Source organism: Pan paniscus, chromosome 3 (assembly GCF_029289425.2).
Source record: "Pan paniscus chromosome 3, NHGRI_mPanPan1-v2.0_pri, whole genome shotgun sequence".
Classification (NCBI taxonomy): Eukaryota; Metazoa; Chordata; class Mammalia; order Primates; family Hominidae; genus Pan; species Pan paniscus.
In genome coordinates this window covers 58,781,083-58,805,494 of record NC_073252.2, presented here as the reverse complement: position 1 = coordinate 58,805,494, position 24,412 = coordinate 58,781,083, and the positions used below count along the sequence as shown (strand labels likewise).

The following is a 24,412-nucleotide window of genomic DNA, read 5'->3' as shown; positions in this document are numbered from 1 at the left end:
TAGTTGGGCAGAGTCTCAGTAGTCTCAGGTGTCAAGTGCCTCAGTGTGACATTCAGATGCCATTGTGTGCTCCATGGTGACCAAAGCCTTAAGCACTGCATCAAGGAATCGACATAGAGCACTGGTAAGTTAGTAGGGCATAGGGTTAGATATTTGCTTAACTCAAGATAAATGATGCCGTCATTTAGTCAAAAAAGGAAATAAGGCTTTCTTGGCATAACAAGTTCTTCGTGAACCTATCCTGACTCTCGGTAACCTCTTAGGTTGAAAGAACTGCTGTGAGTGAGATGGGTGCTGTCAGTGGTGCTCTGTGTGGCGATTACCCCCACTGGCTCACCTGGGGAGACTGAGGGCAAATTGCCTGTATTGATCACAGTCCTCTCATTCAGTGTCTGTAGCCTCAAAAAGATGGGTGGTAGTATTTCAGTCAAGTTTACTGGGGGCTGGGGCTTGATGAAGCATCGGAACCTGGAAGTATGCTGATGTTTAACCCCTGCTTATCTTGCAGGCACAGGCAAGTGGGCAAGTGTTAGGAAAAGTGAAGTCAACATCTGGAGCACTGAGAAACCTGACTGTACAATAATAACCAGCTGTAAAACAATTCTCAGAAAACAATTCTCATATTACTCTATGAGGTGTCATTGAAAAGATGCATTTAAAGGAGAAATTAAATATTTTTTTTGAACTTTGGCTACTCTATTTCAAAATTTGTATTTAGATTAAAATGTCATCTAATCTGTTTGGTACTCTTTTGTTTTCTAGTGAAAAATTTTTGTGTAGTGACAAGTGTTAGCTATGTTTATTATGACTTTTCATAACAAAACTTTGAAGCAGGAATTCTCAAATTTAAATGAGCATTGGAATCACTAGAAGGTCTTGTTAAAAGTTCAGATTTCTGGCCAGGCGCGGTGGTTCACACCTGTAATCCCAGCACTTTGGGAGGCCGAGGTGGGTGGATCACGAGGTCAGAAGATCGAGACCGTCCTGGCTAACACAGTGAAACCCCGTCTCTACTAAAAAAATACAAAAAATTAGACAGGCGTGGTGGCGGGCGCCTATAGTCCCAGCTACCAGGGAGGCTGAGGCAGGAGAACGGCGTGAACCTGGGAGGTGGAGCTTTCAGTGAGCTGAGATCGCGCCACTGCACTCCATCCTGGGTGACAGAGCGAGACTCCATCTCAAAAAAAAAGTTCAGATTTCTGGGCTTCACTCTCAAAGATTTTGCATAAGTAAATTGGGGTGGAGCCTGGAAGTGTTTTCTAAAAGCACTCCATGTGGATTCAGTTGGAAGTCAACAGAAGACCAAACGCTTAAAAGCACTGGATGTAAAGGACCATATGCTTTTGTACTGATCAGCTGGTGGATACTTAGTTTTGTATTGTCAAAGGGCCATTTGCTTTGGAGACTTAGGATTCTTCCCTAGCATGTGTTTCTTCTTGGGCTGTGTTGAAATACAGAAACAACCAACCAAATGGAATTATCACAAGCAGTTTTCTATAACTTTGTGCAAAGTTAGGCCAAACATTACATGTTGTTATGGATTATGAAATTCAGAAAACACTGCCTCCTATTTGTGTATAGCTATACCATTAAACAGTATTTTCACTTAGTTTGTCTCTGTTGATCTTTATAACAATCTTGTGTGGTTAGTATTTTTATTTCCAGTTTATGAATGAGAAACTTTAAGGTTACAAGTAAATGGTAGAAGTGTTACTCTAACCTTTATTGTTACTACTTTGAAATTAGGCAGGTTTTATTATGTGCCAGGCACTATGTTGTACATTCTGAAATTCATTCTCTCTCTGAATCTTTATAAAACACTGTGAGGTAAATGTTATTATTATTTTTAGAATTATTATGAGTTTTTTTTTTTTAACTTGGCTCTTGATGAGGCTAAGTAACAGTAACTTCTTGAGGTCATGCCTTTAGTCAATGGCAGAGCCAAGACTTTAGCCAGGTTTGTCTGACACTGGAGTTCATGCTTTCACTCTGGGTATTGTTAAGGCAGATTGCCTGGCCTGATTATAGTCTTCTAATTAGATGTCTGTGTCCTAAGAAGGATGAGTGGTAGTGTTTCTAGGCAAGTTACCAGTACACATTATACATTATAGCAGGCTGCCAGTATACATTATATAAAGCCATGCTATACAACTCATTCTAGAAAGAACAGAAAGCAACAGGAAGATCTAATAGGAAGGAAAGCAGACATTCAAAGTATAAAAATTAAAATGAAATGAAATACAATTGTGCATTTTTAGAAAACTTGATAAAAATAGCATTTCACACGCTTCAGAAGTACAAAGAGTGGGAAAGGCATAAGTTGTGATCTGCATACATTCTGATAATGTTAGCCATTCTTCTTGAAGAAGCAGTAGGATTGGCCTGTGTTTTATAGGCTTTTGAGTGTTGTTTGGTGTTTCGTTTATGGGCTCATTTTTCCATTACTAATACCAGCTGGCATTTGACCTTTCATGCTCATGCCTTTGGCAGTATAGTCTTTCTAACTTCAATGTACAGTATGGCCTTTGTGTTTTAAATCAGAAATTTATTTTAATCAAATACATCTTGTAGTGTTGTGCTAGTGCTTTTCCCTCATTGACAGTAACGTCTCATTGATGCTGTATTTACTCTGGATTTCTTTATGCAATTTCAAAATGAAAAATTTTGATTCTGGTGGTTCTGGTTGTAGTCCAGTGATTAGTCTCAACACAAAAGAAATAACAAAATGTTAATTCATTTTCCCCTGAAGCTGACTCTGGACTAGAAGTCAAAACAAAATATTTTCTATTAACTAATTTCATGAGAATTCAATATGAATAAATGACTTGGCAGTATCTTTTTTTTTTAATCCCAAGTTAAGCTTTTCTCATGACTTTATATCATCTACTACTGATGGTGATGAAAATTCCCAGGAGTTAATATGTTACCTTATCCTGATATCTTTCAATTGACATCTTGAATGATCAGAATGATCTTTCAATCATTTTTAAATCTCTATCCACTGAGATGCATTTATCAGCTGTCCATATTCATTTAACTTTGAATACTTACCAATTGCATTTTAATATCACTTGTTTCTGGTAGTCTAGGGGAGGCTGTGTCAGAAAGGGGTAGCATGCAGAATGGCCTTTCACCTAAATGGATTCTATCTTGCATGGTGACTTACTTGAAAGCCATGAGTGATGGATCTGGGATATATAAGTTTAGGCCTATATTTTGTAAGTGATTTTCTTTCAGAGAGATTCCCTGAAAATGTCAGAGCACCTGCTTTTTGATAGAGACAGTCTATGCAGCCCTTGATGGTCTGGCCTGAAATCAAGGAGTCAGAGAACAAATATAGGGTAGGGGATTTTTTTTTTTTTTTACAGAGTTTCACACTGCCGCCCAGCCTGGAGTGCAGTGGCGTGATCTCGGCTCACTGCAACCTCCACCTCCTGGGTTCAAACGATTCTCCTGCCTCAGCCTCCCTAGTAGCTGGGATTACAGGTGTGTGCCACCATGCCTGCCTAATTTTTGTGTTTTTAGTAGAGACGAGGTTTCACCATGTTGGCCAGGCTGGTCTTGTACTCCTGACCTCAGGTGATCCACCCCCCTTGGCCTCCCATAGTGCTGAGATTACAGGCATGAACCACTGTGCCTGGCCTAGGGTAGGGTCTTTAGAAGGGCTTTGAAGGGTGTTGTGAGCCATCAGGCCAGTATCCTCATTTGAGACATTTTGTGTAGTTCAGCTATTTATTCAGTTAAAAAAATCTCCATGGAAATGATATGTAGAAGTCTGTGGTATTTCTCTCATTCCATCTTATGAGTTAAAAAAATCAATCCTAATTCTAATTTTTTCTTTTTTTTGTATGATTGGAATCAAAATATGCATAACCTTTGTATCTTTCAGCAAAATACAGGCTGGTTCTTGACTTTTTGGTGGGCTGCTGGAATTACATTCTAGGTTCTCAGACTTTAGGGACTTAAGCTGAGGCCTGGGCTGACCTTGGGAATGTGCTTTGTTATACCTCTGGGAGTAGCACTGAGCAAAGCAGGTTGGGAGCCAGGATTCCAGTACAGGCAGGAAGGAGTAAATAATTAGGTTAGATAAGAAATTATTTGCCTTCCTTTCAGCAGGTGGACAAGCTAACAAGGAAAACATAATAAAGGAAATAAAGCTCACTTAAAGAGGGAAAAGGCCAATAATGGAATCACTTAAAACTTTTTATTGAAGAAAATGGGATTCCCTTGCACTCTTGTTTGAAATGTGTTTTGGATATGCGTTGTTTTATATCAGATTTGGATATAGAATTATGACATTGTCCAGCCATAACAACTACTTTGTTAATTACAACTAGTTAGTGGATACCTGCTGGTACTGCACTGTAAGTAGTACCAACATATTCTAAATGTTCTTATATAAGAACTAAAATGTTATTATGCAAGAGAAATTCCCTGCTTCCAAGGAGTTTTATAATCTAGCAGAGAGAGAACGTGTATATCCAACACAAGTTGAGAACACTTGCAAAGTAACCTATCAATAAGTGGAAAAAAAACAGTGCAAATGGAAGTATTGAGTGATTAAGAGAGTGATGCCAAAGATATGGGGCTGGCTGAGGAAGGATCTGAATTTTGAATTGGATAACGAAGGAGGAGAGAAACAAATTGGCAGACAGAGATGAGGAAGAAAGATATATGTGAGGCCATAGGTTTGGAAGTGAAGCAAGTCACATTTGACATGTTAGTGACAATAAGCAAGACAACAAGCACACAGGCTAGGACAAGGCGGAACTTCCATGGCTGTGGATAATTTGGGATGAATTTGATTATTGATTTGATTTAAGGGAACAGTAGGAAAATGCCATCGATTCTTGAGTATATGCAATGTGCTGAAAATGACAGATACTGGTAATTATTTAGGCAGCAACATCTATGATAGGTTGGAGTAGTGGAGCTAAGGGTGGAGAAAGTATTAGGGAGCTGTTTTGTAACCTAGATTTAAAGTAACGAAGGTTTAGAGGAGGGCTTTGGGAAAGTCTGCTGGGTTAGGAAAAAAAATGAGCTCAGTTTTTGAGATACTACTTTTCAGATGTAGCAATCATATCCTGAGATGACCGGTCAGTTACTAGACAGGATTACAGTTTGAGAGCTCAAGTCTTGGCCATTGACTTTGGAGGCATTTGTGCAAGGTGATAGTTCAGTAATGCATGTGGAGTATGTATCATGGTGGTGACTATTGAGGGAGAAATGCAGAAAGCTGCGTTTGGAACCTTAGAAGCAGCTGCCAGCCAAGGGGGTGGAGGCAGGCAAAAAGTATAGTCAGCAAATGAGACAAAGAGGTATTAGAAGAACACAGAGAACACCCAGGGAAACCATGCGAGGAGAGAATTTCAGCAGTGCTAACTGAAGCATAGAGGTCAAGGGGATTGAAGACTTGAGAAAGACCTATTCGACTTCTCAAGGGAAAGGTCTTTGGAGACTTAGAAAAATTTGTTTCCAGTGAAGTTTCAGTGCAAAAGTGCATCAGGGATTTTCTGGGTACTCTGCATGACAAGGGGATTAATGTTTAATAAATAAATCCCTTCTGTAATTGCTTTAGCACATATGACTGGGTATCTGGGTCTTCAATATTTCAAGGGAAATGGTGAGGTCACTGCAGAAAGGAATTGAGGTTAGATTTCTCATATTATACAAACCCATCAGGTGATTTTTATATTATGTGGGAGAGAAACTCTCAGAGCTAAACTATTGGGCCTATTTAGATTCACAAGATCCTAGTGGCTCTGGGAAAAATCTTTGGGAAAATGTAAAACCTGAGCAGTGTTAGAAAGCCTCTTCTTTGGTCCTGTTATTTGGTTTATGTTAATGAATTTGCTTGGAGTATTTGTCAGAGATGTTGAGTTGTGGAAAATAATAAAAATCAGATTAAAATTTACCAAAATAATTAATATCAATTTACATGGAAGTGGAGGCACCAAAGAATTTTGGTCAAGACAGAATCAAAGCTCCAAATTTAATGACCTACAGTTAACATTATGCCAAAAGAACAGAGCCATTTTGTAAGAAACAACAGTCTAGTTGAATAAATGGAGGTGATAAGTTAGATATGGTGAAGAACTCAAATTTTAAAAGACAAGAGACACTTTCTCATGACTTAAGAAGAGAAATTTGTATTAGGAGATATACCTAATGCTAAATGATGAGTTAATGGATGCAGCACACCAGCATGGCACATGTATACATATGTAACAAACCTGCACGTTGTGCACATGTACCCTAAAACTTAAAGTATAATAATAATAAAATTACAAAAAAGTTAGTTATAATGTGGGATCTGAAATAATAGTGATAAGATATTCATAACTGTGGCCATTAAAATCCATTGACCTATAGTTTTTTTGTTCATGCATGATTTTTTTTTTTGAGACAGGGTCTCACTCTGCCACCCAGGCTGGAGTGCAGTGGCAAAATCATAGCTCACTGTAGCCTGGAACTCCTGGGCTCCAGCAATCCTCTCATCTCAGCCTCCTGATTAGCTAGGACTACAGGCATATACCACCACAGCTGGCTAAATTTTTGTCTATAGTGAAAAGGGAAAATAATGTCTTAGTTTTACTGTAAAATAGTATTGCCCTCATAGGCACCCCAAAAGGGTCCTCAGCCCACACTCCTAGAATTGATGCCTTAATACTATGCAATTCTCAAGTTGTTATTACTAATAAATTAAAAAATTAAAATTCTCTTTGCTGTATTTTTTAAAAGAGTGAAAAAGTACTTTACAATTCTATATTACTTTATTATCAAATTGTGAATGGGTTATTACCAATGTTGTAGTTAGAATTTCTTTTCCTCTCCTAGTTTTTATTTCTGTGGGTATAGTCGGTGTATCTATTTATGGATTACGTGAGATATTTTGATACAGGCATACAATGCATAATAATCACATCAGCATTTATCCTTTCTTTGTGTTACAAACAATCCAGTCATACTCTTTTAGTTATTTTAAAATGTCCAATAAATTATTGTTGACTATAAAAAAAAAGGAGAAATTTGTAGAAAGAAACCAAACTTCTAAATTTATCTTCGATTCAACTAATTAGCAGTAGTCTCAATTATAAAACCTGAATCTATAATACGATCTAACTTAGGTGTAATTAGATGAAAATGTAGTACTTTTCTGGTGAGTTAAATATGTGATTTTTGATTTATAATCACATCACAACAAATTGGTTGAGAAAGCATGAAGGTGAAGAAAAGATTAAATTTTATTTTGGCCTTTAGCTCAGTTTTATGTTCAGATGGTAGTTTCCCAGTTATAGCAAAACTGTACTTAGCCCCTCCTTAGTTCTAGGAACTAAGTTCTAGGAAGTAAGGAGGGACTAAGTACAGTTTTGGCATAATTGAGGGTGTGACTTTAATGTTGCTATAGATTTTCATATCTCTGCAATAAAACATGAATTGCTTATGCTGTTTCTCTGATATAAAATACAGAGTTTTCCAATGCTCTATAAAATGTAATTTAGACAGACGAACATGAAACTATTCTTAAACTTGGATTGCCTGGGATTCTGAAATTTTTCTGGTTATTTGTTCAAATTGATACCTGACTATGATATTCACAACATTTCTTGATTTTCCCAACAGCTGCTATACAATATAGGATGTATATTGAATTGAAATAATAAATAGGCGGGAAAAAATGAGAGGAAAAAAGATAGGTACAAACGAAAGAGGAAAGAACACATGTAAATCATTGAATAGTTATGATCACAGAGTGTGAGTATGTCTTACTTTTGTTTTTTTTTTTTGTTTTTTTTTTTTTGAGACAGTCTCACTCTGTCGCCCAGGCTGGAGTGCAGTGGTGCGATTTCGGCTCACTGCAACCTCTGCCCTCTGAGTTCAAGCGATTCTCCTGCCTCAGCCTCCCAAGTAGCTGGGATTACAGGCACCTGCCACTGCGCCCGGCTAATTTTTTGTATTTTTAGTAGAGATGGGGTTTCACCGTCTTGGCCAGGCTGGTCTTGAACTCCTGACCTTGTGATCCACCCGCTTCGGCCTCCCAAAGTGCTGGGATTACAGGCGTGAGCCACCGCACCCGGCCTCAATTTTGTTTTTAAGATTTCTACCTGCCAAGGCAAAATATGAAACGTGACTACTTACTTGATTAATACAGACCACAACTTAAAAACAAATCACTTGCTTAGGAGAAATACAAGTATTATCAACATAAAATCCAGAAGGAGGCTGGGTGCGGTGGCTCACGCCTGTAATCCCAGCACTTTGGGAAGCCGAGCCAGGTGGATCACCTGAGGTCAGGAGTTTGAGACCAGCCTGGCCAACATGTGAAACCCAGTCTCTACTAAAAATACAAAAATTAGCTGGGTGTGGTGATGCACACCTGTAGTCCTAGCTACTTGGGAGGCTGAGGCACAAGAATTGCTTAAACCCGGGAGGCGGAGGTTGCAATGAGCCAAGATCACACCACTGCACTCCAGCCTGGGCGACTCCGTCTAAAAAAAAAAAATCCAGAAAGAAATAAAGAAGACTTTGTATAATGCAATTAATGACACCTTAACAACATCTTGATTAGAGAATAGTCAAGTTTCCCAAATTCCACTGAGCTGGTTTCATGAGTTGGTAGACTGATGGTATCACATAAAAAGTCCTGCAAGGTCAATTCAGTAGTGGGGCTTCAGGTCCAGTTAGATAATTCTTTTAGAACTTAAGTTTGGGATAACTATTTTTCTTTCCACCTCATGTGTTTTGAACTTTCAGGGCATATATTACAACTTATAACGTATCCCTGTCACTCTTAGTCTGAGCGCTCATGTTGAAAGCACGCACTGTGTGAGCTGTCATCTCACTGTGAATCAGCAGGAAGGGTGAGTTTTCATAACATCAGTGAAGGATGAGGTAATTATTACAGAATTGGTTTTTGGAATACATGATAAAGAAATTCTGAGAAAAAAGTGAAAGTCTTCAGTTCCCTAATGGATAACAAAGGAGAACTTAACCTGACAAAAACGTCCAGGAAGAGTTTGTATGTTCCCCTAAAAATGGAAGCATATTAGTAACGACCTTCAATTCTTTCTGGAATGAGGGGGAAATTCCAAAAATAAACTAAATAAAATAAGCAGTAAGATTTCTTTGAATTTAAGGGAGAAGCACATTCTCCCAGTTAAGAAAGGTGTCTTCTGTGAAGCTGCCTAGGGCTACAGTCAAACAGATTCCCCCTGACAGGTGTGGAACTTGTCTTCACTCTGCAGAATGGCCTGTTCATTGTATTTCCCTTGGCATGTGATTCAGGTTGTTGGAGACCTTGGTAAACTCATCATATTAGATCATGGGTTGATGTAAGTTCATGTTTGGATGTTTTAAAATTGGTTGGAACCTGGCTAGGGGAAGAACGTATGTCTACAACTGGCCCTGAAAGAGATTAAACATGTTTGAGATGTTTTTTTAATGGCAGTGGAGTGGGTAGTAATGTTTCTTTTGCTGTGAGCCAGCAAGTGTGCCTGTTAGGAGAGCATTCCCGAACTCATGATGAATCAAAGACTGATTAACTGTACTTTAAGTACGGCATCTGGAAATTGCTTGTGAGAGAGATTTTGCCATCAATTACAGAAGACACATATGTCACTGGATTTAGGACCAAAGACAGGGACAACCCTTTACCAAACTGATTTCTACTTTACTGTGGGTCCTCTTTTAATGTAAACTTTCGGACTTGCTGCTTCAAAAGTAGTTGGCTTTCTTCTGCTAGTGATATGTAAAGAATGAATGGTGCCCATAATTGTTATAAATATAATATGCAGAGTTATATTTAATTTATAACATAAGTCACCAGTCAAAAAGACAGTTTAGTTTTTTCCTATGACAAAAATCCAATCTTACTCAGTAAAACAAATGATTTACAACTCATTGCTTTTCTGAGACTAGTATTTACTGTGCTATAATTTCAGGCATTTAGGTTTGCTGAAGGCATAAGGTATACTTTTTTAGATGTTAAATTTTTAGATATGGTTGATTGGGGGAAATTAACAATTTCAATGTTTGAAGTGGTAAACAGCTCATTTCTGCAGGGAGTGATAATTGGGAATGTAGATCATTGGAGATGGACTGAATTTAGGAACATCATGGTTGTAGATGTGGATTTAGGAGCTATCTGCTTAGATTTCGTGTCTTTTCCCATGATGCTCTAACTCACAGGAACGGAACTGTTGCCGTATCTCTCTATACTTACAAATGGTAAGGGATTATCTCTTGAGCTGAGGGGACAGATTAGACCCTGGAGCTGCAAACCCTAGGTGTATATCCAGCAACCCCTGGACTGGTACTTTCATTGTGGGATGTATACATCCTTTTAAATACCAACAGAAGAAATTTTCAGAGGTTTTACCTTGATTTTCCTAAAAGAGGAAGCAATCATAGAACTGAATTCCTTTTCATAATTCTTCAAAATTGATTGGAGAAGAAAATTGCCTTTTCTCTCCTGCCTTTTCATTTTGAGGAACCCTTAATGATGTCACTTATTTTAAATCAAAGATGCTTATTTATTGCAGCATCTGCTCAGTCCTCCATTTCTTCCTTTCCTCTCCTCTCCTCTCCTCTTCTTTTCTTTCTTTCTTTTTTTTTACATGGAGTCTCGCTCTGTCACCCAGGCTGGAGTGCAATGGTGTGATCTCGGTTCACTGTAACCTCTGCCTTCTGGGCTCAAGTGATTCTCCTGCCTCAGCCTCCAGAGTAGCTGGGATTATAGACGCACACCACCATGCCTGGCTAATTTTTGTGTTTTTAGTAGAGACAGGGGTTTCACCATGTTGGCCAGGCTGGTCTTGAACTCATGTCCTTACGTGATCCACCAGCCTTGGCCTCCCAAAGTGCTGGGATTACAGTCATGAACCACCGTGCCTGGCCTCAGTCCTCCATTTCTAAGGCATTGTATCATTCAATGGTTGTTTAATAACCTTAGACAAAATCTAAGGTTTAACAACCACTGAATGTTACAGTGGTTCAAGAATACAATGATACAATGGTCCAAGAATTGAACCAACTCTTTTTAACCTGTTTTTTTTCATTTTCTTTCTTTTTATACCTTATACAAATAAAATATGACTGTGTTTTTATTTTCATAGTATAAACAATATGGAAAATAAAAAGCTATATGATACAGAGCATAAATAATGGAGCAGAAAGTGAAAGTCTCTCTTCAAACATTTGCCCTGAGCCTACTGAAGAGTTATTCATCTACTCTCTTCTCTTTGGATTTACACGCATTTAAATGTACATGTAGAAAGATACTAACTTGTGTTTTGCAATAGATAAATTGACTTGTCTCATGTATAATGATCAATAAACTGTTAACCTGAAAATTCACTTTGTACCTCTTAATGGCTGGCAGCATTTCTATATTAAAAGAAACGTGGAAAAATAGCAAAACTCTACATTCCTGAAGTTTATTTTTATTCAGAGTTGGGTGTATTTTTTTGGGGGGGAACCATTGGTACTTTTTTTTATACATGGTAGACTAAATTATAATGTTTTAAAAATCAAAAGGTATTTGGAGAGATGGAAATATGATTTGATGATTTCTAGTAACTATATGTATTGTCTCCATAATATTTTCTTAATTTAAAAAGGTGGTTAACTTATGTGTGTTTGGCATATTTTTGAGTTGATAATCTCAAATAATTCTTCACTTATTACACATACTTGAAAATCTGCTCTCTCAGTTTTTCAAGTTAAAATTATTCTGTCCTTGTGGATCTGTCATTTCACAGACCTATCTGTTTGCTTTGTTGGCTAGGTGATAGAAAATAAAGGGCAGAACATAAGAAATTATCCTTCATTGGATATTAGTTCGTTCTCTCATCTGAATTTTAAAGTATTACTGGAAAAAAATCCTCTAATCTTCTATTAAAGATAAGATAAGTTCTTACAATGTATAGGTTGTTTGTAGGACTGAGAAGTATTGGAAATATGTCTTGGCTCAACTAGTTGGCCACCCTTGAGAGCCAGTAATACCAAGTGGCTAAGCTTAGTTGCACCCAGTGGCAAGAGACATTCTGAGGTTTCCCATGTATTGGGAGGAGGCCCAAGACAAAGAGGTCCTTGTAAAACTCAGCTAGAGACTTGGCTGTGGGACAGAGTCCTAGAAGAATCTACATTAACTGTGCCCTACCCAGAGGCATGCTGCTACAGCCTTTGTGCTGGGAACCACCAGCATCATGGAATGAGTTTGCGTCTCCAGGTAGACACTCTGAGCTTCTTTTGCTTACTGACCCTGTTACTACCCCTGAGCGCTGCAGCTGCCGTGTAGCATCATACATCTTCTCTGCAAAGTCATATTACACTGAGATTGTTAGAAACTGTCCGTCCTTTGTTTTCATGTGTGTGGTTGTTGCTGTAGAAGATAATTACTTATCCTTACATCTGGCTTTCTGGCTTGATACACACACACAGACAAACACACACACACACACACACACACACACACACACACACACACTCTTTGGCAAAAGAAATGAATGTATTGGTGAATCTTTTTTTTTTTTTTTTGAGTTAGAATCTAGCTCTGTCGCCCAGGCTGGAGTGCAGTGGTGTAATATAGGCTCATCGCAACCTCCGCCTCCGAGGTTCAAGTGATTCTCCTGCCTCGGCCTCCTGAGTAGCTGGGAATACAGGGATGTGCCACCACCCCTGGCTAATTTTTGTATTTTTAGTAGAGACAGGGTTTCACCATGTTGATTGGGCTGATCTAGAACTCCTGACCACAAGTGATCCGCCTGCCTCAGCCTCCCAAAGTGCTGGGATTATAGGCTTGAGCCACCGTGCCCAGCCAGCATTGGTAAATCTTATGTATAATTTTAAAATTAACCAATACATTCATTTCCTTTGGCAAAGTATAAAAAGCATAGGATTTGAATTTGGAAGACCTTGGTTCAAGTTCTGCTTCTGCCACTTAGTAGTACTGTGACCTTTCTGAGGCTCTGTTTCCATTTTCATTCCCCATCTTGGTTGAGGCTTGTGAGCTTCAAATGAGAAAATATATTTAAAAGCATTTTGTGAACCATAAACTGCCACACAAATGTTGATTATTGTTAATATTTTATATTTAGTCTTGCTGGTACAATAAAAAGTTAGTAATAAATGCCCCATGAGCTGTCTTAATTCCAGAGAAGACATATGAACTAATATACCCAGCTTGGGTCATCAAAAGGTATATTTATATAAGGGCTACTGCTAAGCAGTGACAATCACGGGTGTGCTAATTTCATCCTGGGATCTGCAAGCAGCCTTAGGTGGAGAAAGGAGGAGGCACAGAACAGAGATAAATAAAGGCTTAGTTTCTACACAGCCTTGTGAAAGACTGTGTTTTAAGGGTTGAGTTCAACCATTAAGGTTGATGGTGTTTTATAGTATTTATTGATGCTTAAAAGTAAAATTTATCAGTTTTTAAAAGAATAGTTTTATGAGTCACCAAATTTATAAATATGGTCAAATGTGTATTCCACACTTTTCAGAGAAATTATGTAGCTCTTCTGGTAACAGTGAGAGTCCTTTGCTTACACAGTCAACAACATAGGAAAAGAGATTCAGTTTTCCTATGGCAAGTTTCACATCCTGGAAAATGTTTTATCAGTTGGATGCTGGGGCCATCTCTAGGTTAGAAAGTGTCAATGAGAAGTAGTTCAGGTTCAGATATGGGTAGGATCTGTGCTTCCTAGTTTGGAGAAGGGTTTCTGATGATGAGTTGGGATTTGGTTTTCATTCTTCTGGCCTCGTAGATAAGTGGCCAGTTTCATTTCATTGATTGGCTCTATCTTCAGTTTATGTGCTCATTCTTTCCATTGGAAACTCCTTTAACTCTTCTGCTGAAAATGTTCTCTAGGGTTCAACTTTAGGGAAATCTTAGCAAATTTTATTTATTACTCTAGCTATTATGTTTATTTTCATAACAGCTTTTCTGAAGGAGGACATCTAACACATCTAGGTGTTCATAATGTGAGCCTCATTTGTATTTTCAGAGAAAAGTTTTATCTTGAGTTTGAATGAACTGTGGAATTAGCTGAGTTAAGAGACTCTCATTTTTGCTATCCATGAGGCAGAAAAGTGGTGTGAAGGATATATGACTTCAGCCAATTGACTACTGACCAGTCTTTCTATTGTTTAGGCCATAGGAAATAGGGCATTTGGAGACAGGTGCTAAGGAAATGAGTAGCACTTTTGTGTGTGTGTGGTTGTAGGAACCACTGTACACCCTAGAACACTTTATTAAGACCTTACTGCTTATGTAATTGAAAAGACATTGATTGAGCTACAGGTACCTGGTCAGACATTGAGAGACCTGTACTTGGTCTCAGGATGCTCTGTGTAGAGCTTCCCCAGGCTGTTGGGAGCTGGGAGACTGCTTGGCCTGGACAGGACCCAGAATAAGAAGCATGGTACCTCCTATAAGCCTCCGAGTAGGCTGTGGGCTTCAAGATGGCTCTCAGGATGATCAGAGAGGTCAGGAGTGTAGGCTTAAGCCAGGGCCCAGGGCCAACATTCTCTGAGATGAGTCAAGCCCCAACCCTCTCTGGGGTTTCCAGAACAAAGGCTTGATGTGGGGAGCCAGCGTTGTGGAGAGGGCAGGGGGCATGTCTCTAGGCATTGCTGGAACTGAGGGAGATTGTCAGAGTGGCTGGGGTAATGTTTGTATAATCTGTGGCAGTTGGTCCTTCCTGCATGACAGTGGGAGGTTGAATGTCCCTTATGGGAGAGTCATACACCAGGGCTGGGCTGGAGCAGCCAGCCAGAGGGCATTGGGGCAGTGGCTCTGCTGGGGTGACCAAAGTAGGGAAGGAAAGCCACTTGTTGCGCACACCCCGTTTTGATCAACTGCTTTCATGCAGGATGAGGCAGGGATAGGATCATTTCTCAGGCCCAGGTATTGATGTTTTCTTAATTCTTTAGTCTGGAAGAACTTGATGAGAGGGCAGGAGGATGTTAAGAATTTCCTTAATCAAACCCATTTTTCATGTCTCCTAGGGCTACCCCTTCATCTGCACATCTGCAGAGAATAACCTGACTCCTCTCACTTCTCCAGCTTTTCTCACAAGGCAGTTGTTACTGGACTGCTGAGGGAAGTGGAAGGGAAGCCTGGGAGGGGGCTCTGATGGTGGCACCCAATATACAGGGTCTGGAGTCAGGGTGAAGGAGGTCAGGGACTAGTGTCTGCCATAGCACGGGCACACGGCCAGGCTAATCATGAGCAGCACGGCCAGGAAGAAGGTGGCTGTGAGCTGCAGCCACAGCAGGACTGCTGAGAGCACGGCATTGACCACCAGTGAGCAGGACACAATGAAGAGGCATGGGATGCTGCTGCTGTGCTTCATGACAGCGGACATGACAGGAGCAGTCCATTTAGCCCTGCCTCAGCACCACAAGTTCTGCCCATGCTGACAAGCCTTCCAGGAGGCCTGGGCCGGGGCCACTAGCGGCATGCAGATCTAGATTCAGGAGCACACCAAAGGTGTAGAGGAAGACATTCTGAAGTGCCAGGGGCAGCTGCCGTCTCTTCATGAGCAGCTCTGTATGCAGTGACGACAGGCTTGAGATGAGGCAGTCCAGGATGAGGAGCAGCAGGCCCAGCGGAGTGATATGTAGGGGCATGGGGCTGGCAGCAGCTTCTGGAGGGGGCCTGGGAAGGGTGTTCTTACAGGCCATCTGGTGGATAGCAGGCCCCACAGCCATCCGCAGTTAGCAGTGCTAACCCCTGAGGTGCAGAGAAGCAGTGCTGGAGGCAGAGACAGTGGAACAGGGCCCGCTTCCAATCTTGAGATTGCTCAGCACATGGTAGGTGCTGGGGTCCATGTCACACTGAAGATAGATCACCAGGTTGTTGTTAGTGCCATAGATCAGGGCTGATCATGTGAAGGGAGCAGCTTAGTGCCAGAGTGGGGGCCCCCTACAGCCATGCTTGCCAGCCCACTAGAAGGGAGAAGGTGCTTAACAGTAGCTTGGTCAACTCAGCTCCACAGCTGAGGAGGGCTGGAAGGACACCTGGCTGTCCACATGGCACAGTGCCAGCATGGGGGATGGGCACCATACGTGGCAGTAGATAGGAGCAGCATCAAGGTCCATTACACTCATACCCACACCAGACCTTGGGTGGCTGGTGTAGTTAGCAAGGGGAGTGGGATTGCAACATATTTATGGGAAATCAAGTTATGGAGCCACCTCCCAGTAGGGAGGAGCCGTGGAACATTGCCAGAGAGGATACTGAGGATCAGAGTCATCTGCCAACTCCATAGTCAGGGCTTGAAGAGTAAGGGACTGGTGGCCCTTGAAGCCACAGTCTTGGGGCCAGTCTGACGGAGTTAGGAGAGGGAAGAAGGAATCTAGGGTGCAGGCTGACAAGGTGCTGTGCACACTCTGCAGGAAGGGAGGCAAGGATAAAGGCGGCACGAAAGTTGGAGAAAAAATGGATGACATCCAGGGAATCCAGATAGTAGTGTCTCTACCTGCAGGCCCCAGCTCCTTATTCTGCCTCCCTCATAGCATCTAGAGCTATTCGGGCCCTTGCATAGTGACTGCAAATAGTCAGTCTTTCAATGTCATCTCCATGTTGGGCACAGCATAGCCTGAGCTGCACAGATTGCCAGCGCAGGTGCCCCTTGCAAAGCCCAATACAGCTGATGTCTTCAGTTTGGCCACCACAGCCAGCCAGGAATCCCTTGAGGAATGGGGAGGACAATAGCGAGCCATCCCAGCCATCTCTGCTGTTGACTTCGTCTTCCATGTGCCGCTGCAGGCAATCCAGCTGGTTCTCGAGAAATGCCAGGTCCTTAAGCTTAGGCAGAGAATCCTTGTCATCTGTCATCTTCCCCACCAAACTTCTGAAGAGCACTTTCTATAAGTCAAAAGTAAGGCAGTCTTAGTTTTGTTCTCTATATTTGATGTTTGGTGCACTGCAAAAGATGGCATAGCTTAGAAGGATGTTATTTTATTTCAGTTGCAAGAAAGGAAGGGCATTGATAATTGTAGAAATGGGGAGGGGTTACATATATGAGTCTGAGGCTGTATATTTAGTCTTCTGAGCTTTGGAAATAGAGATGATTTTTTTTCAGTCTTAGCAAAGGAAGTATTTTAAAATTTCAGAAACAATCAGGCTATTAATAAAGTATGTTTAAGTGGTAGAAAGAGCAATGCACTAAGAATAATGATTTTTTAAAAATCTTGATTCTGCTAGTAACTTGCTGAGCCTGGACAAGTCCCTTAATGTTTCTGAACCTCTGTCTTCTTACTTATAAAATGATATTTCTATATAACTTAAAAGGTCCCTTCCAGACCTAAAATTCTGTGACTCTGATTTTTCTCTATGCTCATAATGATTCTTTGCTTACTTCCACAGAGTATGAAGGTAACAGGTATCCCTTATCAATGAAAATTACCTTTAAAAGTATAAAGCAGCAAACTGTGTTGCAAAGGGAAGGTATGGAAATGAGCTGTGAATCTTGAACCTAATGGGGTTGCCTGTAGCTCATTCTCTTTGATGTGCGCTACCTGCAGTGTTCACTCCTGGTGTGCTGTGATTCTGGAAGAGAGGCACTAGGTCTTGAATGTGTCGTTTTTGACAGCCTGTTTCTAGATGGGACACACATCTAGACACACATCATTTCAATGGTGACCTTCAAGGGCAATGATGCCCCAGCCTTCAATGTGTAACTCTTAGGTAACACTAAAATTGGAACTTGGCAATCATATAGGAAAAGAGGATAATGTCATGTTAGGCCTAAATAGGGTATTTTGGGGATGGAAAACATCAAAGTCTATAGTCTACCCAAGTATAGATTTTGGTAAATGGATTTTAGACAGATTGTTTTTCAAGCTCCGTTATGTCTCCTTAGACTTTTTCACTTTTTGTAGTAATCACTTTTTTCTGATGTTTACAATATTCTGTTATAAATGGGGCTTACCATCTGCCATTAAGGAAAGTATAAAAATCAGGCTGTGCCAGTCTTTTTCTCTCCATAAAGTAATTTCCATCAGACCTCATTTTCCTCTGCTTTAGTCTCTTCTGCGAATGTGGTAGTGATCTTAAGTTATATAGCTTGTAAGGTGAGGCACATTACAGATACAAATCTGAGGATTTAGCTGGGCAAGGGAGGGAGAGAAATGGTAAGAAGGGAGGTAGAGGAGTTTATTGATGACTCATGTAATGCTTCATTGTGAGTAAAGAAAAGCAGATTGGTCATCTATAATAAAATGTAGCCCAAATGGCATTTGCACAGTTGTAAGGTTTATTTCACAGCAAATCAGTATGCCTATTAGCATTTCACACATATCCCTGTCTCTCTGTCAAGAATGTTTGCAGATTCTTTGTTGTTCATGCTTAAAGGCACTTTTTATCTTCTGTTGTCTTGCTAATGGACCTCCTCTTGAAAAACAACTCTTCCTGTCTACACAGATGAATCTCTTCATGACTACTGTGTTTCAGTTTTTGATTAGCTCCTTGGGAATCACAGTTTCTGTTAGGATGAGCAGAAAGAATAAGATGGGAGGCCGTAATTTAACATTGTAATTCAGGATCAAAATCATAGGCTTTTGTGTGACTTTGAAGTCTTCCTGCTCCTTCTAAACAGAATTGCAGCTATAGCATCCCAGATAGGTGTTTTTCACATCTCTTTTTCTTCCCTTCGTCTTCTTCTTTTACTTCCCTTTCTTCTTCCCCTCCCTCCCTTTTTTCCTTTTTCCCCTCCCTTCCTCCCTCCCTCTGTCCTTCCTTTCTTCTCTGTATTTAAGTACTTGCAATAAAAACACTGACACTTGTCTGCATCTTGAAAACCCCAGATTCAGTTTCATCAACATCTGTTGAATGCCTATTATATTCTTGATTCTGTCCTAGGCCTATTCCTATGCATTGTCTTATTTAATCCCCATAACAATTACTTGAAAAAGCTATTTCATTCCCATTCCATCGATGAAGAAACTTTGGCCTGATTCATAGAGCTAGTATGTGGCAGAGGCTGAATGTGAAATTACATCTTCTGAATTCTTCCTTTACTGGGTAGAAACTCTGTTTCATATGGGAAGTTGTATTAGGGTTCTCCAGAGAAACAGAACCAAGTGGGTATATGGAGATATACATGTGCGTATATATATTTATTATAGGAATTGGCTGTTGTAATTATGGAGGCTGAAAAGTCCCACAGTCTGCTGTCCGCAAGCTTGAGACCAGGGAAAGCCAGTGGTGTAATTCATTCTGAATCCAAAAGCCTGAGAATTGGGGGGCCAATGTCCTGGTGTGAGTCTGAAAGCCCAAGAACCAGGAGTGCTGATGTCTGAGAGCAGGAGAAGATGAATGCCCCAGCTTAAACACAAAGGTGAATTCACCTTTCTGCCATCTTTTTGTTTGATTTTGTCCCTCACCAAATTGGATGATGTCCAAGCACATTGGTTGGGCAACCTTCTTTACTCAGTCTACTGATTCAAATGCTGATCTCGTTCAGAAGAGGCAAACCTAGAAATAATGTTTTACCAGCTGTCTGGGCATTCCTTAGCCCAGTCAAGTTGACACATAAAATTAATTGTCACATAATTGCTGTTATAAAAGGAACTATACCTTAGTGTGGAAGTAAGCCAGCTATGATTAAGTGAGAACATGTGACCAAATTCTGGGTCCAGATTCTCAATGACTGATTCAGCCTTGGGCAAGGTTTTGACCTTTGTATTTTAGAATCTCTACTGATTAAAAAGAGATAGTAAAAGTTGTCTTAGAGGAGTCTTAATCTATAGCTGTCTGTATTTACTGAAAAACCTTACTTTTACAAAATTTTAATTTTGTGGACAACTTGGAACTCTTTAGTTGGGAAATAAATTCCAGCATAGTTGTTTTAATAGCACCGCAATTAATAGAAGTTATATTATCTAAATCAATTGTTAACAAATATGCTCAGTTACTGGGCAGAATCTTATTTGATGGGAATATCAATACATATTTGTTGAATACCTACTATGTGACTGACACCTTACATTCATGAGCTCATTTAACCCTTATCATTTCTGTAGGTTCTCAATTACTTGCCTCAAAGAATGAGGCTCAGAGGAATTAAATAATTTTTCCAAGGTCACATAACTAGTAGGTGGTGAAGTTGGGATTTGGATCTTTGAATGCACAAAAATAGCACAATTATTACTAGTGTGGGATTTTCAGTTAGATTTAAGTTCCAGTTCTGTCTCTTACTAGCAGTGTAACCTTTGGCGATTGACTTAATCTATCTAAACCTTCATTTTTAGATTGAGCTACTTAAGAGGTCTGTTCCATTCTAAAGATTCAATTGCAACTGTCCCTTTAGCATGGCCTGACACAGTGAGTGAAGTATGCAATGGCACCTGCTTATAAGGGTTTAGCATGTTAAATGAAAGATGAAGCATAAAGATGAAATGTGAGCATTTTTTTCATAATGTATGCTAAAATGTGAAATCATGCAGTTTTAGCAAAAGATACTAGTGTGATGCATGTGTTATATTAGACAGAACTTTGGAGTAGAGCTGGGATATGCAAAACCTTTCCCCATCTTTACCACTAGCACGCTGTGAATCTCAGAGCATATTATTTCACTTCCGTGTCCTCTGTGTTTCATCTGTTCATGCATTCATAAAACATCTACAGAGAGACAGCAGTGTGTCCAGGCACACTGTACGAGGAATCTAGGAACTGGAAAAGGAGCTAACACGTGGCGTCTGTTCCCGCATGGGCCAAGGAACTTATAGCCTAATGGGAGGAGAGACAGACATATGAAGATTTTATAATGCAGTGTGAAAAGTGGTATTACAGTGTTCAGAGCCAGGGGAGGTTTTATGGAAGAGCTGACAATTGAAGAAGCAATGAAGATGAGAAGGCACTCTGCCTTATTTATCTTTATAGTAATATTTCCTAAAGCATTGAGTGCAGTGTCCAACACACAGTAGGCACTCAGTAGTGAATTGGATACTGATTTGCAAGCTGGACTTGTTTTCAACAACCATTCCTTCCTATGTTTCTTGTTATAGCTCCTCTACCTCTTTAGGGAGCTCCACAGGGACTCAGTTCAAGTCCCTAATTCTCTTAGTGACAGTACACCAGGGTGGTTAAGAGCATAGGTTCTGAAGTCAGACTTCCTGGTTTCAGTTTCTGTCTTTGCTATTTGTTAGCTGTCTGACCTTGAGCAGTTAGTTAGCTTTCTGTGCCTCTGTTTTCTTGTCTATAAAATGGGATAATAGGCTGGGCGCGGTGGCTCACACCTGTAATCCCAGCACTTTGGGAGGCTGAGGCGGGTGGATCATGAGGTCAAGAGATTGAGACCATCCTGGCCAACATGGTGAAACCCTGTCTGTACTAAAAATACAAAAATTAGCCAGACGTGGTGGTGCTTGCACCTGTAGTCCCAGCTACTCAGGAGGCTGAGGCAGGATAATCGCTTGAACCCAGGAGGCGGGGGTTGCAGTGAGCTGAGATTGCGCCACTGCACTCTAGTTTGGCAACAGAGTGAGACTCCGTCTCAAAAAAAAATCATAATAATACCTAGCATTATTAAATGGAAAAAATTAAATGCAAAGAACTTTGAATTTGAATGGAGACTAAGCACTAAGGATAGTAATTGCATAATGAATGTTAGCAATTTTTATTTTTCATTTTGATACATTTTGTGCTGAGTTCATTTATTAGAGTGCCACTTCACAAATAACTCAGTTACCTGCAAAAATAGAACTTTTCTGATTGACAGTGATCAAAAAGAAAAGGTGACTTATTTTAGGAAAGATGTTGCTTTTTCTTCGCCTGCTCTTGCTTTAAAGAATGGATCATAAGGTTCTAGTTAATGTCATAAGGAGCTCACATGTATTTTGCTAATTATAAGTCATGCTTCTCAGTGACCCTTTTAACTGTTAAAATGACCTCCAGATTCTGATTTTTCTTCACTCTTTATTAATAGTTAACAAACTGTTTAATGCGCGGTAGGAAAGCCAAGTAAGCCTGAAGCATTTAGAAAATGGCATGTGAATTAGTTGTAAACTGTTTCAGTAAACATTAAATGGGTGGCAATTACTTAAAGTGATTGCCTAAGTTTCATTAAAGTATTTAAAAGAAAAAATATGTGCTTAATGCTGCCTTAATTATAAGGAACTTACTACAGTAGCTTCCATCTAGGGTTTACCAAATTAGCCTAATTCATAACCTCACCCAGGGCATTTTATGCACATGCATTTTATACACATTTCTGATTTCCCCCTTCACCCCCTGCCTCACTGAGACTCAGACCTGGTAATCTGTGTTTTTAATTATTTAAGGTGAATCGCTGATGAGACCTGGTTGGAAAACACAGGTGTTGTCTGGTTAAAAGCTTGGTTTTGATTTTGCATTCAACAATTCAAAAAGCTTTTAAAGATACTTCAGTATAACTGGTTACCAAGGGTTAATTGTGGTGAATATAGAATGAGAGTAGCTGAGGAAATGGAAGTCTGTGATTTTTGATTGCCTTGTTAAATCGTCAACAGCAGCAGCACCACCATCATTGATTGGGTTATGGCAGGAAATGCTATAGTTAGATTTGCTACAAATTAGTTTAGATAGAGAGTATGGGTGAAAATAAGGTAATCTTTTCAGATGTTGTCTGATAAATGGAAGCAGTGCATTCATGAGCAGAGCTGCAAAATAAATGTTGAGTACACCTTTGAAACAAGGTTGCCTACCGTGGATTATAGCAAACAAACGGAAGTATTCTCAAGGTGTGTGGAATCAATAAAAACCAAAGGTGTCAAGATGCAAAGAGCAGTCAGCTTGTATAGGTGCCCACAACTACTAATCATAACTTGATAGGTGTGGAAAGAACTGCTGAATACCCTCCCTCTTACACTGCCCCAACTATGGCACTGCCCTAGATAGCCTTCTAAAACACACACCTGATTCTGCCACTCCCTGCTTGCAGCCCTCAATACTTTTCTATTCATATGATAGGATAAAGTCTAAATGCCTTATGAAAGTATATAGGGCCATTCAGGATTTATCTACTATATACTTTTATAGTCTTCTTTCTCTTCTCTTGCCACATTTTCATGTTATATGCTCAAGCCAACTGAAGTCTATACTTGTAGGCTTCCGAAGTGCTTTGAGAAAAACAATCATATACCACATTGTTCTGTTATAGACCCTAACACAGTGCCTAGTAGGGGCTCAATATACATAGTAGTTGTTTAATAAATGTTTATTGACAAATGAATAAATCAAAACACAATTACTGTAATGATCTCATTACATGTGGATTTTTCCCTTTTGGGATATAAGCCCATCCAGAGCACTATAGTGTGCACAGTTACTGGCACATAATAGTCATTAAGAGTTTATGGAGATCTGGCAAAATGGCCAAATAGGAAGAGCTCCAGTCTGTAGCTCCCAGCGAGACCAATGCAGAAGGTGGGTGATTGCTGCATTTCCAACTGAGGTAGCCAGTTCATCTCACTGGGACTGGTTAGACAGGGGGTGCAGCCCATGGAGGGTGAGCAGAAGCAGAGGGGGTTGTCGCCTCACCCAGGAAGTGCAAGGGGCCGGGGGACTCCCTCCCCTAGCCAAGGAAAGCCGTGAGGGACTGTGCTATCTGGCCCAGATACTACGCTTCTCCCATGGTTTTTGCAATCCGCAGACCAGGAGATTCCCTTGTGTGCCTACACCACCAGGGCTCTGGGTTTCAAGCACAAAACTGGGCTGCTGTTTGGATAGATGCCAGGCTAGCTGCAGGTGTGTTTTTTTCATACCCCAGTACTTCCTGGAACCGCAGTGGTGCCTAGGAACCCCAGTGAGACAAAACCGTTTTCTCCCCTAGAAAGGGGGCTGAAGCCAGGGAGCCAAGTGATCTCGTGCAGTGGATCCTACTCCCACAGAGCCCAGCAAGCTAAGAACCACTGGCTTGAAATTCTTGCTGCCAGCACAGCAGTCTGAAGTCGACCTGGGACGCTCAAGCTTGGTGGAGGCAGGGGCATCCACCATTACTGAGGCTTGAGTAGGTGGCTTTCCCCTGACCATGCTAAGGACTGGACGTAACTCAACACAGCACAGCAAAGTGGCTGTGGCTAGACTGCCTTTCTAGATTCCTCTTCACTGGGCAGGGCATCTCTGAAAGAAAGGCAAGAGCCCCAGTCAGGGGCTTATAAATAAAACTCCCGTCTCCCTAGGGCAGAGCACCTGGGAGAAGGGGTGGCTGTGGGTACAGCTTCAGTGGACTTAAACATTCCTGCCTGCCGGCTCTGAAGAGAGCAGTGGATCCTGACAAGGAGGGTTCTCCCAGCGTGGTACTTGAGCTCTGCTAAGAGACAGACTGCCTCCTCACGTGGGTCCCTGACCCGCATGCCTCCTGACTGAGAGAGACCTCCCAACAGGGGTTGACAGACACCTCATACAGGAGGAAGGAGCAGGCAG

General features: G+C 40.7%; 1 protein-coding gene and 2 pseudogenes across 3 annotated transcripts in view; 1 reads left to right on the top strand and 2 right to left on the bottom strand.

Moving 5' to 3' along the window:
- Positions 1-24,412, top strand: part of SLC4A4 (solute carrier family 4 member 4) — a 383,761-nt gene that overhangs the window by 97,027 nt on the left and 262,322 nt on the right. The gene's annotated exons all lie outside the window — the stretch shown is intronic.
- On the bottom strand, positions 15,189-16,103 carry LOC106634689 (probable UDP-sugar transporter protein SLC35A4; annotated as a pseudogene).
- On the bottom strand, positions 16,320-16,843 carry LOC134730200 (SLC35A4 upstream open reading frame protein-like; annotated as a pseudogene).